Raw genomic sequence first — 18655 nt, 5'->3', positions numbered from 1 at the left:
AATAATTAAAAATGTCTTTTAATGTTTTTAGTGTTTAATTAAACATAATACTAAAGGGAATAGGATTTGCTTGATGGCAGCTGGGTTGAGGTGGCTTGTATATCCATTATAGTGTGCATATTCTGGACTTGATGGAGTTGGAGCTTTTAGTGTTTTTTTTTTTTTTTTGTAGCAAGATTCTACGTGTATACCACTAACTTATGGGAATATTTACCTGGGTGCACTTCCTTTGTAGTATGTGAAGTGCTACTCTGTCTGTCCCAAGGGAAGTGGTGGCCCCCAGCTGCTACACCTGGGCAAAACTGTTTAATCTTGCTATTCTTAACATCATCACTTTTCTTAGAAAACCTTATGACGGTGTTATTTTCAGTGCTACTGAAGTGCATTAAAGACTGCATTTGTACACTTTTATATGTGTTTTGTGTTTATAGGGAAGGTGGTGTTAGTTACTTTGGATTGAGAAAAAGCTGTTTGTGAAACTAAGATATTTGATGAATATTACTTTGCAAGTCACCAGTGAAATGCACTACATCAGATTTATTAGTGAAAAGAATGATATATCTTGTTTAGATTGTAGTGCTTGTCATACATACTGGTAAAATTAAAAGTTTTAATGCAAAAAAAGGATTTTTTTATAAATCTTGTGAAATGTGGGCTATATAGACTGATATTTGGGGAATATACCTGAGGAATTACTTTCCAGGAGCTGTCCAGCAGTGAAAGTCTGAACCAGTTGTTTGGTCTGAGGTACAGAAGTAGAGAAATTAAGGATGATGAATACTCTATTAAGACTGAGTGATTTGCAGTGTTAAAGGCTTTGGTGAGGTCCTTGATTATCATTAGGGTAGAAACAGTGTAATAGTAATAAGTAGTCATTGATGCTGTATGACAGCAGTAAGTGTATTGGGTTTCGTGAGGTTGGTGATACAATGAATTGTATGTATGTACATGTATGTGTGTGTGTGTGTATGTATGTTTGTGCATGTATATACATATACAAAACCAAAGCAAAAGGCAAAAAGGTCACACCGACAAACCACTCTGTAAGAAAAGCCTAGCCAAGCTGTAGTCTTCACTGTGTAGTACCTTAAATCTCCTGTAGTGGTGCCCCATGGGTTATATGGCCTGAGAAATGGCTACCACATCCAAGGAAGACAGCAAGCTCACAAATCACCCACTCCTGACTCGGGGAGGTAGTGACGAAAAATAACAATAAAGGACTCTTAAGGCCCTGTAGTTTAAATGAGTACACTTTAAATATGCAAATGACCCCTTAAGGACATACCAGTATTTCAGCAATATGACTTCTGAATGCCTATGCCTTTTTGACTTTTTAAGTCTTTATGGGTACATTTAGACCAATAAAGCCAAATCCCACTAGGTGCAGGCATGCATGTGTTTGCTTTTTTTGACCTTGTCAGTACAACATAAGTGGATTGTTGGGCTGCAGTTTAGAAATACAGAGCTTGAAGTCAAGCCTGATGTACATAAACATTAGGGAGCCTGTAAAATATCCCAAGTAACATCTAAACCAAAAGGTAAAACAGTCAGACAGACTATTTGCTAAGAGGTGCAAAAAAGACAGCCAAGCTAGAGTCTTCGCAGTGTAATACCTTGTACATTAATTTATTAATTTAGGTCAAACAGGTGAAATATCAACATTCTAAACATTGATATGTTAACATTGAAATGTTGACATGCTTCTGCTCATGCTCTGAGGATCAACCTGTGAGCAGAAAAATAACAAATATCGTTTTTGCTGGGGGAGGCCCCCATCCTGCACCCCAGCACCCCCCCCCCCGCCTGCTTGTTATATTTACTATCTCTTGAGATTGCACAGTCCCTAGGCTAAGGGCATGGTGTTCCCTCCCAGGGGTTGTTGATGTCAAACATCTGTCGGCCATCTGTTCTGTCACCCAAAGTATGTCAGCAAAACGGATATTGACATTAGTGTTTTGCTGAAAAGTACGAGTCCTATACATATATATATATATATATATATATATATATATTTTTTTTTTATTTTTTTTTTCCAGATTAAACGGCCACTATATGTTTGGGAGTGAAGTGCAGGAGAATTGTGAATCCATAGTTGATTTAATGCAGAGACTAGCAGCTGTTATGTCTTTTTAACATTGTCATTTTATTGAAATTAGAGTAAAATTGATTGGAAAAAAAAGTTTGTAGTTTTGCATTACTCATCCAGAACATGCTTGGAACAAGCCTACATATATGATTGCTCTTACTGTTCTTTGTTTTTTGTGGGCTTTGTGGTTTATATCAGTGATCTAAGTATGCAGTGGACATCAGTGGACATAAAGTTGTAGATTATTGGATATATCATTTTTCCACAAAAAAATTATCATCATTTTTGTAAAACTTGATGGTTTCTTTGCTTCCACCTTGATACAACATGGGCATTTTTTTTCTTTTTTATTTTCAGTAGTGATTTTTTTTTTGCTTTATTTGCAAAGCTACTTATTTTTTAAACTCATCTTATTTTACATTTATACAAAAGTAATCAAACTGTATTAGCAAATTAATATTAGTAAACAAATTTCACATTGTTATATATTATGTAATCTAAGCAAAATTACATAAATTTTTCAAATCCTTGTTTTTTTAAACAAGAAACATCTTTATTAAACCATTACTAACAACATTAAGCAATCATACATTTATATAAATGAAAAAAAGCACACTGAACACAATCCTAGTTGCAAGCATTTTACATCACAAACTATACTGACAGACTCCCAGTTGCTGTGTAGTCAGATGCCACAGCTGAGTAGTTAATTGTGTGTCATTTCTAAACATCCTGTAGGTACTGAACAGATGAGATGGAAAGCAGATGAGCACGTTTTTGTGTGTGGTAACTTTTTGTTACATGATTTCTTGCCTTCAAGAGTAGCAATTTAGACTTGTGCATGTCTTGCAAGTATTGTATTAAACAGTGAAAAACAATGTAGCCTTTGTGGTGTGTGTGTGTGTGTGTGTGTGTGTGTGTGTGTGTGTGTGTGTGTATATATATATATATATATATATATATATATATATATATATATATATATATATATATACACATACATGCATTCATGTGTACACAAACACTCCTGACAATAAATGTATTTACTTTTCTAATGAAAGACTATATCGTATAAGATAATATACATGATTATATTATTTCAATGCGTATAGAGTTATTTTTTCTGTGTGCATTATATGATTTATTCGTTGTATATTGCATTCTTGTCTTCTCATCTTTTGTATACTGTTTGAGATAGTGTGGTGCCCTCCCCCAGGTATACACTGAACAGTTGTGTCATATCAGATTTTCCTGATCTACAAATAAGAAATAGTGTTTTTTTATGACATGGGATAAGAGTGTTCATTTCTTATTTGCATTTGCAGGCACAGTATCCTTTTTCTTGGCATGGCATGGAACAGGAAGCAAGGTCTTTGACTTGGAGTGTTACAGAAAGAAGTCCTTTTTCCATGTTCCACATTGACATTGTTTATTATTGGTTTTATTGCCTTCTTTTGAACCCCCAAAAAACTAAACTCCTCCTCTTTAATCCGACTCACAGGTCCTCTCCACTTGATTTCTCAGTTACATCCACTAATGGTACCATTATATCACTGACCCAACCACCAAACTATTGGGTATCACCATCGATAACAATCTGAACTTTGACATCCATATCAACAATACAATAAAAACTGTCAACAAAAAACTTGGCTCCCTCTATAGGATTAAATCTTACCTTTCCCCCACAGCTAGAACAACCATAGCTCACACTCATCTAATCTCTTCTCTCCTCTATGCCTCACCTATTTTTTACTAACCTTTCTAAAAATAACCTCAGCAAACTGGAAACTTCCTACAATAACATCGCTAGATTTGAAACAGGAAACCCTTACAGAACCCACCATTGCATAAATATAAAGCAGCTTGGATGGCTTGAACTACAAAACATGATTAAATTCCATCAACTAACCATTGCCCATAAAACTTTTTATAAACCTTCCAGTACTCCTATTCTATCTACCCTCATCACTCCATATACAAATCTGAAATCAGTACGTTCCTCACACAAAAATCTTCTACATACCTCTAAACCTAACAACAAGGCTGGTGAATCTCTCCTCTAATGCTGCTGGAAAAACCTGGAATCTTCTCCCCAGTGACCTTTCCTCTCTTCCCTCTCTATCACTCTTTAAAAATAGACTGAAACTCTACCTTAGAGCACACTGGTTGTGCCCCTGTACGAAACCTGACTAGGCATCTATCCAGCTGATTAAACAGCTCTGCCTATCCTAGATTACTCATAAACTAATACATATTCTTTTACCTATAAATATAGATTTCCTCCTAAACTACTCAGTGTCCAGTCTCTCTAAATACTTCCTACTGAAGAATAGATATTTTTTATTTGTATATAATTAACCTGTCTTCTCTTTTGACCTTAGTTTTAGTTTTACTTTTTATGTATTATACCTGCATATTGTATAGTACAAGCATTGTTGCACTATATGTAAGTTGTTTTTGTCCTCACAGAATTTTATGTTGTAACCTGTAATATGCATTGTTCACAATGAATGCTGCTATTTAGTCATTTGTTTTCTTTTATTTTTCTCTTGTACCTGGAATCTGCTTGTTTACTATGAATATTTTTATTTAGTCTTATTTTGTGTATTGATTACTAAGTTTTTCATTTATCTGTCTTGGAGCTTTTCACCATGGGCCTCTACTGAAAATGGACATGTATCCAGTTAGACTAGCCCGGTCAACAAATGTAAAATAAAATAAATAAATAAATAAACTCATTTTCTGGGACTTGCTGCCAGGCCCAGCTTCCTTGAGGCCAGCTCATTGACCAGAGTAATTATCTGACAACGCAGTGCAATGAAAGTGCCTTTCTTGTACAGCAGAAGAAAGCTGGCAAATATTTCACAGGATACGTGTGCACGTGTGTGCACATGTCCATGTGTGTACATGATGTATACATATACATGGAAACTTTTTTCTTTAATGTGCATGTATCAGTAGGTTCATTTTTGCAAGGGATGAGTTGTCTTACACCTGCATGCCTTCTGCTCCTTGTAAATTCATACTTAGAAGTCATACAACCATGGAGAAAGGAAGGCAAATAACCAGCATGTTAAACTATTTCTCTGCAGTTATGCAACTTTAGGAAAATCCACATTATACATTTAAAACCCATTCCTGTCATAGTTAATAAATTCAATTGTCAAGATTACAAGCCATAGCCATTTTCTACTTTTATGATTGTTTAATGAAATTTTGGAAATTGAGAAGATGCCTGAGGAATGGAGAAAGTGTTTTGGTACCGATTTTTAAGAATAACGGTGATGTGCAGAGCTGTAGTAACTACAGAGGGATTAAATTGATCAGTCACAGCATGAAGTTATGGGAAAGAGTAGTGGAAGCTAGGTTAAGAAGGGATGTGATGATTAGTAATCAGCAGTATGGTTTCATGCCGGGTAAGAGCACTACAGATGCGATGTTTGCTCTGAGAGTGTTGATGGAGAAGTACAGAGAAGGCCAGAAGGAGTTGCATTGTGTTTTTGTAGACTTAGAGAAAGCATATGACAGGGTGCCTAGAGAGGAGTTGTGGTATTGTATGAGGAAGTCGGGAGTGTCAGAGAAGTATGTAAGAGTGGTATAGGATATGTACGAGGTTAGTGTGACAGTGGTGAGGTCTGCGGTGGGAGTGACAGATGCGTTTAAGGTGGAGGTGGGATTACATTAAGGATCAACTCTGAGCCCTTTCTTGTTTGCAATGGTGATGGACAGGTTGACAGACGAGATCAGACAGTAGTCCCCGTGGACTATGATGTTTGCAGATGACATTGTGATCTGTAGTGAGAGTAGGGAACAGGTGGAGGAGACCCTGGAGAGATGGAGATATGCTCTAGGGAGAAGAGGAATGAAGGTCAGCAGGACTAAGACAGAATATGTGTGTAAATGAGTAGGAGGATAGAGGAATGGTGAGGATGCAAGGAGTAGAGGTGGCGAAGGTGGATGAGTTTAAATACTTGGGATCAATAGTTCAGAGTAATGGTGAGTGTGGAAGAGAGGTGAAGAAGAGAGTACAGGCAGGATGGAGTGGGTGGAGAAGAGTGTCAGGAGTGATTTGTGACAGACGAGTACCAGTAAGAGTGAAAGGGAAGGTCTATAAGAGGGTAGTGAGACCAGCTATGTTATATGGGTTGGAGACAGTGGCATTAACAAAAAGGCAGGAGTTTGAGCTGGATGTGGCAGGGTTAAAGATGTTAAGATTTGTACTGGGTGTGACGAGGGTGGACAGGATTAGGAATAAGTATATTAGAGGGTCAGACCAGGTTGGAAGGTTTGCAGACAAAGCCAGAGAGGCAAGATTACATTGGTTTGGACATGTGCTGAGGAGGGATGCTGAGTATATTGGGAAAAAGATGCTAAGGATGAAGCTACCAGGTAACAGGAAAAGAGGAAGGCCTAAGATAAGGTTTATGGATGTGTTGAGAGAGGACATGCAGGTGGTTGGTGTGATAGAGCAAGATGCAGAGGATAGGAAGAAATGGAAACAGATGATCCACTGTGGCGACCCCTAATGGGAACAGCCAAAAGATTATGATGATGAACAGTGGGGAAATAGCATTTTGAGATCCAAGCCCTGTGGAGCATCACTTTAACTCTCCCACTAGGGACAGACAAGTAACTTCCCTCCTCCCAGTTTTTGTGTTCATTTGCTTAACTACTATTTTAGCTATTCATTTGCATATGGATTGACATTTAATGTTTTTAATTTGTCAGTTAGCTGTTATGCAAGATGTGGCAAAGTCTTAACAAGGTGAATATAAGCAGTATGAGCTGATAGCTGTTCAAGTGCTACTGTTATCTCTTTAAAGAGTGCTGCAAGATCTCCTCTTAATAAACCAGTACTGTTACAGTCTAACAGCAGTAGACCCCCCTATGTGTCATTTCAGATAGGCCTCATTGGCTTTTGATGTTCTAGCGACTTACCCTAGAATGAGTCAATATCAAGGAATAAGTATAACTCAAACATATAAAGATACGTAAAATAGCTTTTTGAAGGGAGCAGCAGCACGCAACACTCAACTCCAATGTCACAGTGTAGTGGTAGTGGTGGGGACACTAGTCTGCCACCAGCTTGCGCTGTACAGGTCAGCAAACTTTAAAAAAAAAATGTGAAAGAGCAAGATTGGAAAAAACAGTTTGGAAGTATCCTCACTAGAGTGTAAGCATGCTGGCTTCATTATGTTCATTGATATTATATAAAATACTAATTAGGCAGCTTAATTTAATGTGAAGGCCCATCAAGTAGTACCTCACCTGGTAAAAAAACATTGAAGTAGCACTGTGTAAAGTGGGTTCCAAAGAAATGGGATGTTCCCTGACTATTTATTGTATGTTGGTGCATAAGATGGTTGTTGGGCTTTACTTTTAATCACACGTTGCATTTTAGTGGAGTCAGCCAGTAAGGCTTGCTGTTGTAGTCTGATGAATGTTCACAGGAAAGGAACTGAAATTTTAGTGCAGGTGCTGTGAGAAATTCTGTATGGGGGGGGGGTGAGATTGCACTTCAAGTAGAACATTTATGAGGTATTTTTCAGTGGTTGTGTCGAGGATTTCTGGATGACATTTGAATCTTTATGTTAGTATGCAAGTCTGAAACTTTTTTGTTTTCAGGAAATCGTTTTAAACCATTTCTCGATTTGATCGTTATATATGTTGTATGATACAGGATTGCAACTGGCAGAGAAAGTCCTTTCTGAAATTTTTTCCTGGGACTTAAAGAATAAAGGACCAGTTGTAGATCCCTTGGGATGATAAAGGCCATGTTTGAACTAAGTCTAGTTACTTTTGCATGAGAATTAATTTCTGAGACTCTGTGGATAAGAACAGTTCATTATGGAGATGTTTTGGTACAGGGAAACCTTTGCGGACATAGAAATTGTCAGAAATAGAGTTCTTGTTTTATGCTGGACTGACAAACTAGCATTGTTTACTGCCTTAATTTCCCCCCATTTTTATTCTGAGTTTCACTATAGGTCAGTGTAGTTAGTCGCTTGTCAGTGCTTTACGTTTCCTGAACATGTTTTTTTTTGCTGTAATTCAGTTGCTTGATTACAAAAAAAGCTTTTGATTTATATTTTGAGGAGTGGTATTGACACTGTTAGCTTTCTTTTTTAATTTACAATTAACTCAGAAGAGGCAAGTAACATTTGCAGTCCTGACCTTCATGACTGTAGCATTTACAATTTCTTAGCAAAAGAGAGGAGAGATTAGATGCTCTTGATATCCACATGGATGAGTTGGTTAAGGCATGATAAGTGACCAAAATGTAGCCGCTGTTTGTGGGAGTCCATTTGTGAATCTGCATTGTGACTAGATAATGTAGATTATCATATAATCTCCCATTGTCGAAGTATCATGGCAACATTGTTTGTGCCACATGTATTGGTGGTAGTTTTCCTCAGACAGGGGTTGTTTTATCTCATGGCAAGTACATTTGTTTTGCTGTTAATGACCTGTATTTCCTATTAGTGTTTGGGTTGCTGAAAGGTTGTATTCTTGACAGTCAGATCAGGGAATGGACCACGGTACCATAAGGGTTAGCTGCACCTCTGATTTTAGGTGCAAAGGATACAGAATGGCTACATATTGAATTTCTGAGTGCCAATTCAGTCAGAGTTCTTGGTAATGCTTTCCTATTTTTTTCTGTAACAGCATTTCAAATACTAAAAAATATCACTTTTGGGAGCAAAGGGATGGTGCATTTTGCTAACATATTGTAAAAGCAAAAATATATGTGTGATTTGTATGTATTATATATTCATCCCCTGTGTGAGAAAAAAGTAAAAATGTGTATGTTGTAAACTAAACCTAAAGATGGATGCATCACTGGGCTTGTGAAATTTTAATAATTTAAATTACAACCTTAAACCCAAAATGTTTGTGTTGTCACTGTGTTTCATCACTAACTTAATCTCCTTTTGCACATATACTGCCCATTCTGAGAGGGTACATCACCTTTTGTGAAAAAGTTGTAAGTATAATGGCCAGTGCTTTGAGATGTACACTGTTCCCCCACAACTCTTATCAATATTCATTCAGCGATCCTCCAACTGTCCTTTACTTTTCTTCACAGAGTGTAATCGTCATATCTTTAGTCTCTTCTGGTGATAACCTGCAACATGGGATTGCTAGCAGTGGAATAAATAATGGTTAGAGAAATGTTTTACAGTTTGCTACATGATGCACCCTCTCTCTTTAAAAAAATAATACCTTAATTGTAGCTGTAGCACATTTAGTGTACTCCTCATCCTTAGTACTGTTCCGGTCAAAGAAATACTGTTAGTGCAATGAAGCCTATTAAACTATGAACAAAAAAAAAAAAATCCCAGGCAGAAATATCCATCCACTAAGCTCCTCCTTGATCTATCTTGAAAAGCCCCACTTAGTGATGTCTTCAACCTAGCATTATAGACAGTTGGACCATCCTTGTTTCTGCTTCTAACCTTGTGGACTTGGGTCTCTTGAGGCAGTGTAGCAATTGTCTCATGCATACCAACAACCATCTACTAATAACTCACTCTAGTACAGTGTGTGAGGTATCTATACCAAAACTCTTGAATCCATGCTCTGTCACACTCAAAGCAGTAACACGGAAGAGGTTGTCAACCCACTCAGCACTGCAAATGCACATACCATTATTCATACACACAGTACATATCTAACACAAAAATCGACATACATGGAGGTTCTCTCAAAAAACTTACCAAAACGCCAGAGACCTCCAAAACACAAGACTGCTATAATTAACACAGTTCTCACAGTACACATGACACCTAGCAACACCAGTATCTCAACTACCAAGCCCATAAGGTGCAACACTCAAAAAAATAGAACAAATAAAAACAAACTTCTAGTCCTTGGAGACTCAACAGTGATATACATGGATGTTCAACTCACCAGGTTGGACAAGGAGAAAGTCACGGGCAGCTGTCTGTCCTGTGCCAGGATTCATCAGATCACGTATGCACTCGGGTCTTTCAGCAGCAAGTACCATTACTACTCTGCCATAGTTCATGTTGGAGTGAACGACCTAAGACGTACCTCACTGGACTATATGAAGAGAGAGAAGATTGAGATCTCTGAGTACATGGCCCAGGCAGGTATGTCCCCTAGCCTTGAGCAGCATACTACCTTCACCTAGAATGATGCCACAGTATAAACAAAAAAATGATTGATTTCAATACTTGTTTCAGTTTTTGGTGTCCTTCAAAGGGGATCCAGTTCCTGTCAACCTGGGAAGCCATGGTGTACAAATATCGCTGCTTTGCCAGAGATGGTTTGCACCTGGCACCTCTAGTATTTCAGCTGTTGGAAAAGGCTCTTGGCTCCCCCATAGTGCCTTTTTTTTTTTAAGGCAAGGGTTTGAAAGCTTACCAATGTGAAATTTGCCAGTCTTAACAAAATAAGGGTCATGCTGCTGAACTCTAGGAGCTTAACCCAAAAACTGCACACCCTGGAAGCAATTCTATCACTGGAAGATGTAGATATCTGTGTAGTCACAGAAACCTGGTTCAAGGCTTCAGAGAGTACCCCAGCCTGCAAGGCTGCAATGCTTTCCACACCTTCAGACTGCAGAATGAATGTGTGAGAACAAAGGAGGCTGTGTTTGTTTCTGTATTACAGATAAATTCATCTCCCGTCTAGTTAGACTGGACAACTTGTGGAGTTGCTCCAATTTCAGGTTACAGTGGGTAAGACCCCCATTCAAGTCATAGCCAGTTATAGATCCCCCTCTATGGGTCATGACGCACATGAAGCCCACTTGTCCAAACTGGAGACAATCCAAATATTACTGAATAGTCTGGTCATGGGGGATTTCTAATATCCCACTATCAACTGTGAAACCCATGCTAGCCCTAACTCACTAGCAGAAAAGTTCCTTGACTTTGTTAACTCAAATGCTCTGGAACAAATTGTTCATAACCTGACAAGAGGAACAAACATAGTAGATCTGGTTCTCAGTAATATGTCATACAGATACATTACCGTAACTGTTGGACCCTCATTAGTTAAATCTGACCACAAGTTAGCCACCTTCGAGCTGACACTAACACCAGAACCCACAAAGGCGAAATCAGACTAAAAAACTTCATTAAGGCAAACTATACCATCCTAGGTGAAGGTGTAAATGCATTCCAAGCCCCACCCCCAATTGGAAGAGGTAACTAGACTGAAGTTTACACTAAAGCCCTGTGCAATCACTTACATAAGTGTATAGATTCGACTGTACCAGAAAGAATCAAAGCGCAAATAAGGCAACTTGTCCAATCCTCTAAGGGCTTCTTTTGAGAAAAACTTAGCAGGCACAGCCGAAAATAACCATAAGGCCTTTTACAGCTACATACATAGCCTAAAAGGTAGGACCCAAGCATGTGCAAAACTAGTGACCAGTGTTATCACACACATTGATCGCACAGAGATAGCAAACCTGCAAGCGGATAGGTTTGGCTAAAATTTCACTCCCTTATCCCTTATCCCCTCCAACCCTATCACAAACCTCCCCCCAAACTCTCCCCCACTCTACATATCTGAAAAACAGGTCATCAAAGCCTTGTCCAAGGCAAAAAACACAGCCTCTATGGGACCAGACTAACCACTGGCTTTGTTCCTGCAGAATGGAGAACAGCAACAGTCACCCCCCCCCCCCCACACACACACACACAAAGGTGGCCTAGCAACAGACCCAGGGAATTGCAGACCTACAATCCTGACCAGCCTTATCTGTACGCCCATGGAACATGTCATTATGGACCTCCTAAATAAAGACATGGGTGACTTCAAACCCTGGATCCTATCCAATTTGCCTTCTTCAAGGGCAGATCCTGCCTGTTAAATCTGGTGGATTTTTTTGAAAATGTGACCAGGGCCATTGATGAGGGCAGATATGTGCAGACCATATACCTCGACTTGGCAGAGGCTTTTGACACGATCCCATATTCTGACATTACAGATTAAGTTTAGGAAACTGAATATAAACCCCTTTGTTGTAAGATGGGTTGCCAACTGGCTCACAAACCGGACACACACTGTCAAAGTGGGTGACTCCACATCAACCAGCAGACCTGTTACTAGTAGGGTGCCACAGGGTCACAGTACTGGGCCTCTTACTGTTTGGTATATACTTCTCAGACGTTCAAGTTGAAAGTAAGGGGTTGTGGTTGACCAAGTTTGCAGACAACTGCAAACTGGGCGCAATTACTGAATCCCCAAATGATGTCAGTATACTCCAGGAGGGTCTTACGCAGACTAACACCTGGTGTCTTAGTCACTGTCTCACACTGAATGCAAAGAAGTGCATCTTCATTCCCTTCTCATAAACAATACCCTAAATACCCACGAAGTATTAAGGGTCATGGGAATCACAAGTGGACTGCTACCTTAACTTCGACCATCATGTGTCTACTGTAGTAAGAAAGGCTTTCTACGTAGCACACTTGATTAGTAAAGGCATCACCTCAAGAGCAAAAGAGGTTGTAACCACTCTATACTCAGCACTAATCCGGCCTATAATTAAGTGTAATGCCCCATTCGGCATGTACCGTACAAAGAACCTGCAGCAATTGGAGAAGCCTCAGAGATTTCTAACAAAGGAGATCAAGGGACTCCAGCATGTGCCTTACACAGACCGACTAAAGTCCCTTTCACTCTACTCTGTATCATATAGACTTCTTAGCGGAGACTTATGCCTGGCTTACAGAGCAATGTCAGACCCAAACTCAATGAACTTGCTGCATATCTACAAATCAAATGGGACTAGGGCTACTCATTCCAGGGACCTAAATATGGCCTGCAACTTATAGGACATGCTCGAGGGGCAGATGTATCTTTCAGCGACTGCGCATCTTTGGAATAGGCTACCTATTCTGTGAAACAGAGCAGCTGTGTGATACTGTTCAAGAGGAACCTGCATGACTGGATGGGGCACTGTAAATTCTTACCAGGGATATCACCCACAGACCTCCTGGACATGGGCAGCCATTACTAAAAGCAATCTTTGATATTAACTAACATTTCTATAGTATTACATTGGGATGAAATGGCTCGGCTTGAAATGACCTCCGGGTCGATAGCCTAGAAATCTCCTATGAAATCTCCTATGATCTATCTATCTATCTATCTATCTATCTATCTATCTATCTATCTATCTATCTATCTATCTATCTATCTATCTATCTATCTATCTGTCTCTCTGTCTATCTATCTATCTATCTTAGATGGCAGGGTTTGCACTTCTTTACCTCTAGAGGACATGAAAGTTGTTCCTGACACCTGTTAGTTTTTGCTTATGATTGTCCTAGTGTCCTGATTTCCAGCTATAAAATAACAAATTTATCTTGAAGTGCAGTTTTTAAATGTGATGCAATATTTGGTGTTTCTGAACAAATGTGTTTATGTATCTTTCACATGTTGTTTGCTTTACACTATGGGAAAATGAATGCATTAACAGACTGCATTCAGTACAATGCTAATACTTGCTTGCCTTCAAAATGTGCTGTCCTCTGCACATATCTCTCATCCCAGTACAAAAATAAGAGACAGAGCAGACAATAGTGAGAGACAAAGCTCCCTGCACTTTCACAGGCTCACATAAGCAAACACATGACCTAAATCTACATATTTCCCCATGAATGATGTAAAGCGTTAAATAGAGTCTGGGATTCAAAAAGGCTTACAGTGAAGAGGAAGCCTTAACACAGCCAACCTTCCCCTTGCAGTAAGTCTTCCAAATCTCAGACTGCCCTGCTGCTAAAGTTTCTCATTAGTGGAGTTTTCAGTGTGGGGTGCTATCTTACTTGCAATGATAATGCAAATTAGCCATTTGCTGTTTCCTGAAATACTATTGGCTTCTGATTTACTGTTGGAGGAAAACTGAATGGTGTCAAAAAATGGAGTTCACCTCAGACTGAATGTGTGAGTGTATGTCTCCCTTGGTGGCTGCACTGGAGGGATTTGAGGTAGGGGAATCAAGAGTCTGGATGTGTTTGTGGTGTGTGTGTGTGTGTGTGTGTGTGTGTGTGTGTGTGTGTGTGTGTGTGTGTGTGTGTGTGTGGGTGCGTGTGGGTGCGTGTGTGTGTGTGTGTGTGTGCGTGTGTGTGTATGTGTGTGCGTGAGTCTATGTGTACTTTGGAACATGCATGTGGGTGAATGGGTAAGTGTTTCTGTGAATGTAATTGACTTTGGTGGGCTTGTTTGTTGATGAGTGAATGTGTGTCTGTGGGGACAATATCTGGGAGTGAGTGTGTGTGTGTGTGTGTGAGTGTGTGTCTGTGTGTGTGTTTTTTTGTGTATGTCTGAATGTATACGTGAGTGTAAAAGGATGCATTTGCCAATGCAATGCATGGGCTGCTAGGGAGAGCACCGTGGCAATCAGGTCTAGCAGGTCTAGTATTAGGTGAAGTGCGAGTTAGAGATAAAGTATTGAGCCAGTAATAAGATTTTTTTCATTGCAGCCATGGCTGTCACTGAATCACATTTTCCCAGTGTGCAGTAATTGACCTACCTGCAATAGGCAGTTATGGCAAGTGATGGTTTTCCTTAATTCTGGAGTCAATTTTTATTTGCTCATTTCAAACTCAGATTTTGTATTGTCTTGGTTGATGATGTTTGTCATACAAAACTCTCATATATTGTAAACCCACAATCATTTCCTCTTTATGCAGTTTTATTTGGTGCAATGTATATTCTAACTTGTGAACTACAGTATTTCTAGAAGCATTTACTGCATATACACCAGTTTTCTAATATAGTACATGCACAAGCATTTACTGTATATGAAACTTCTTTGCAAGCCCTCCTAATGAATCTCTTGTACACTGTTCTTTTGCAAGTATCCCCTGTGTTTAGTCTCCTATAACATCCTATGTAAACCGTATCATTATATGCATATACTGTTTGCAAGCAAAACTTTGAATACTATATTTTCACAAGAAAAGTGCAGTTGTATCCTCATATATTTGTATTCAGATATACATGTAATACCTGACAAGCAAGAACTTAAATATTCTTCTCATATGTGTATAATGCTTGTGAACATAGGACTTCAATATGTGTTTTCACTAGATCATGTTTGAATATTGTGTTTTCACTAGATCAGGTTTGTAATTTTGCAAAAATACTGCATTTTCAGAAGTGTAACATTATTTTTGTTGCTACTGTGACCACATTGTGGTTGAAAGGGTTCGCGTGTTGTCAAAATCAAAACAAAATAAATGAATGAATACATAAATAATTACGTTTCTAACTGAGCTGTACTTGTTATCTAAAAGCTGCCCTAACTTGAATAATTTGTCTCTGATGATGTTTGCCTTTGTCCATTGAGATAAACTGAAAGCTATGTGCCCAAGTGGCACTTAAGTCCTTAGCAAAGTTCATAGCTTCATAGATTCATATGTGTTTACTTGGCTAATGACCACAAGGGCCTTTATAAGCCTAGCCATGTATGCCAAATCTTTGGTTCTGATACCCTTGATAAGTGTAAGCAGGGGCTTGGAAAATGAAACATTTACAAGCAGGGGTCTGGGAGATGAACCACTTACAGGTTGCCTGTGTCCATTAGAGACATAGGTGCCAAACCAGTAATGAATTTCCTGTTCCCCATCCAACTGTCCAAGTTCCACTTGAAGTGGGTTAGGGAGGACCTCTGCTTCACATGGATGGGGAGCCTGTTCCAAAGATGGGGTTGTCTCTGGGATACATATCTGTCTCTCCAGCCGGTCCTATTTATGTCACAGGCAAGGTTTAAGTCTGTAGAATGGGTAATTCTGGTGCTTTTTGATTTGCGGATATGCAGGACGTCCATCAGAGTAGGATCTGACAATGCCCTGTATGCAGGCATAGATCTCCCCTGAAAAGCCTGCAGGAGACAAAATACAGAGATGGTCCTTAAGGCGGTCTGCATAGGACAGTTTACTTATGCCCTGTATTCTTTTAGTGAGGAACCTCTGTGTACATTCCAGTTGTTGGATATGCCTGGTTAGGTACATAACAAAGGGGGCATTGTACTCAGTGATAAATCTGATGAATGCTGGACACACAAGTGTGAATGAAAGACAAACTAATAACTGGGTGAACTCTCCATATGGAAGACTGCAGCCAAGCTGGGACACTGGGAAGCCATGTACTTGACTGATCCAGATACAGATAATGGATACAACATGTAAACCATAGGTTTACAACATGTAAACCACAGGTTTACAGACTGGAGAGTAAGATGACTACTTGGGCAAATGTCCGATGACAAATTATTTTTAATACTACAACCATGGTCAGAGTTTACCCTATCCCATTCCAGTTAACCTCACCCATTTAACTGCTCCTTGCCACCCTTCTTGCCTTCAGATGTTGCGTGCATGCAGGCTGATTTTGCTGTTCAATGAAATATGATTTTTGCTGGTGAGTCTTACATTCCTTACATTACTTTATGCTGTGCAAAATTTACTGAAACAAGACTACCTGATTTACACAATTTGTGATATAAATGCAATATATTTTCCATACTGGCTACAAGTTTCTTAATTTCCGGATAATCTAGGGCAAAAATGATGCACAAATGCATTTTAAATGCTTGCAAACTTATTGACAATAGTTAGGAAGAGCTGATTGAAGGAGGATGCAGGTTTATCAGTGGAGGGGAGTGCAAAGGAGTTCACCTGGCGCTTCATGCTTGGTTGAGGGAAGTGATCACACTTGGGGATGCTATGAGAATAGAGAAATGTGTGTGTGTGTGTGTGTGTGTGTGTGTGTGTGTGTGTGTGTGTGTGTGTGTGTGTGTGTGTGTGTGTGTGTGTGTGTGTGTGTGTGTGTATGTGTGTGGGTTTAGTAGGTTTCCCTTAGGCAACGGCTGGAAGATGATTAATAATGCAGTCAGGCAAACACCTTTATGTGAGTCATTATGAGTTGGTGAGTCTTAGATCCTACTGAGTAAGTTTTCCCTATTGCTATGCTTTTATCTGTTCTAATATATTCTGACATGTGATGAGATGAGAAAGAGAACCTTAACCCATAAAGAGGTAGGTCATTGTCTCCCTCTACTCTTCCCTCATTAGGCCAATCATTGAGTACAATGCCCCATTTGGCATGTACGTCACTAAACACCTGCAACAACTGCAAAGGCCGCAAAAGTACCTCACAAAGAGGATCCTAGGCCTTAAACATTTGTCCTATATGGACAGACTCAAAAAACTCCATCTATTCTCTTTCTCATATTGCCTACTTAGAGGCGATCTCTGCTTCACTTACAAAGCCATGTCTGACCCAGCTCTGTTAGAAATGCTACATCTAAAGAAATCCCAATTCCTCAGCACCACATGCTCCAGAGACCTCAACCTCATTACCACAATCAACAGAACATGCTGGAGGGACAGGTTCATAACCCAGAGACTGCCCATGCTATGGAATACACTTCCCATACATGTCAATCAGAGCACTTCACTGGCCCTCTTCAAGAGAAATCTTAGTAAGTGGATGTGAAATAGAAAATTCACCCCAGGGATCACTCCAGTGGCTTTACTCGACAGAAGCACTGGGAACTAAGGTCGGGTGGCACAATGCCAGGGTAATCCTATGGGCTAGGCTTATAAAGGCTCCAGGGCTATTAGCCTAGTACACACCTATGAACCTATGAACCTATGAGTGGAGTCTCCACTGGATAACAATGTTGCAATCTCCAATGATTATTACTTCCTAGCCAAGTTTCAAGATTAGCCAATGAAAAGCTTCCTTAGAAATGGATTCTCCTTTCATAAAATGTGGACACAAACTACAGTTAGATTTTTAGCTTCATTGACTTTAATGTGGACTACAATGGATTTGTGGTGAGGAGTGTTAAGAGTTTGATTAAAGGAAATGTAACATATTTGATGGCCTTTTGTAAACAAATACTACACCTCCTGTACCTTTATAAGTTCTGTTGCACCTAACAATGCCATAACCAGGATGAGTGACAGAATTGCCAGTCAGACAGCTTCAGACAAGTTTTCATCTTGGCAATGTTTGGCTGATATAGTAAACTCTAACTATGAATTAAATGTATTTTTATTTTCAAGTGCTTCTTTCATTGATATGTGTGATTTTCAATCCTTTGGTATTTTCATTGTGCCCACTGTAGTGGCAATAACATTAAGTAGATTTATTGGGCCTGCGTTTGGGTGGATGCCATCAGAGATTGGTGAGAGCAGATTTTTGCAGGAGAGTAAGGTGAGATGTGGATTTTATTTATATTGATTGTTACATAGATTGTCAGAATGCACAGAAGACACATTTTAGTTGATTTTTTTATACAGTAATATTCTTGAAGCATATGGATTGTAGTTGGTTGAGTAAAGCTGGACCATTATTTAGTTGATGATTTTTGGGTACTGGCATTCTAACCTATTTGTGTTCTGAACATACCATAAGCACATGAAGTTAGTAAGAAACCAAAGGGTTACAAGTTGTAGAAAATGTATTTCTTCCAATTTATTACAAAGACATCCTGATGGGTTAACATATTTTGGTCTGTATTATATATTCAAAGTTTCAAAACTTCAAATCCCATATGTTCGACAACATATG

This window comes from Protopterus annectens, chromosome 2.part0, assembly GCF_019279795.1.
Source record: "Protopterus annectens isolate FY-2018-M chromosome 2.part0, PAN1.0, whole genome shotgun sequence".
NCBI classification, from domain to species: Eukaryota; Metazoa; Chordata; order Ceratodontiformes; family Protopteridae; genus Protopterus; species Protopterus annectens.
Note: the sequence above shows the minus strand (reverse complement) of the source record.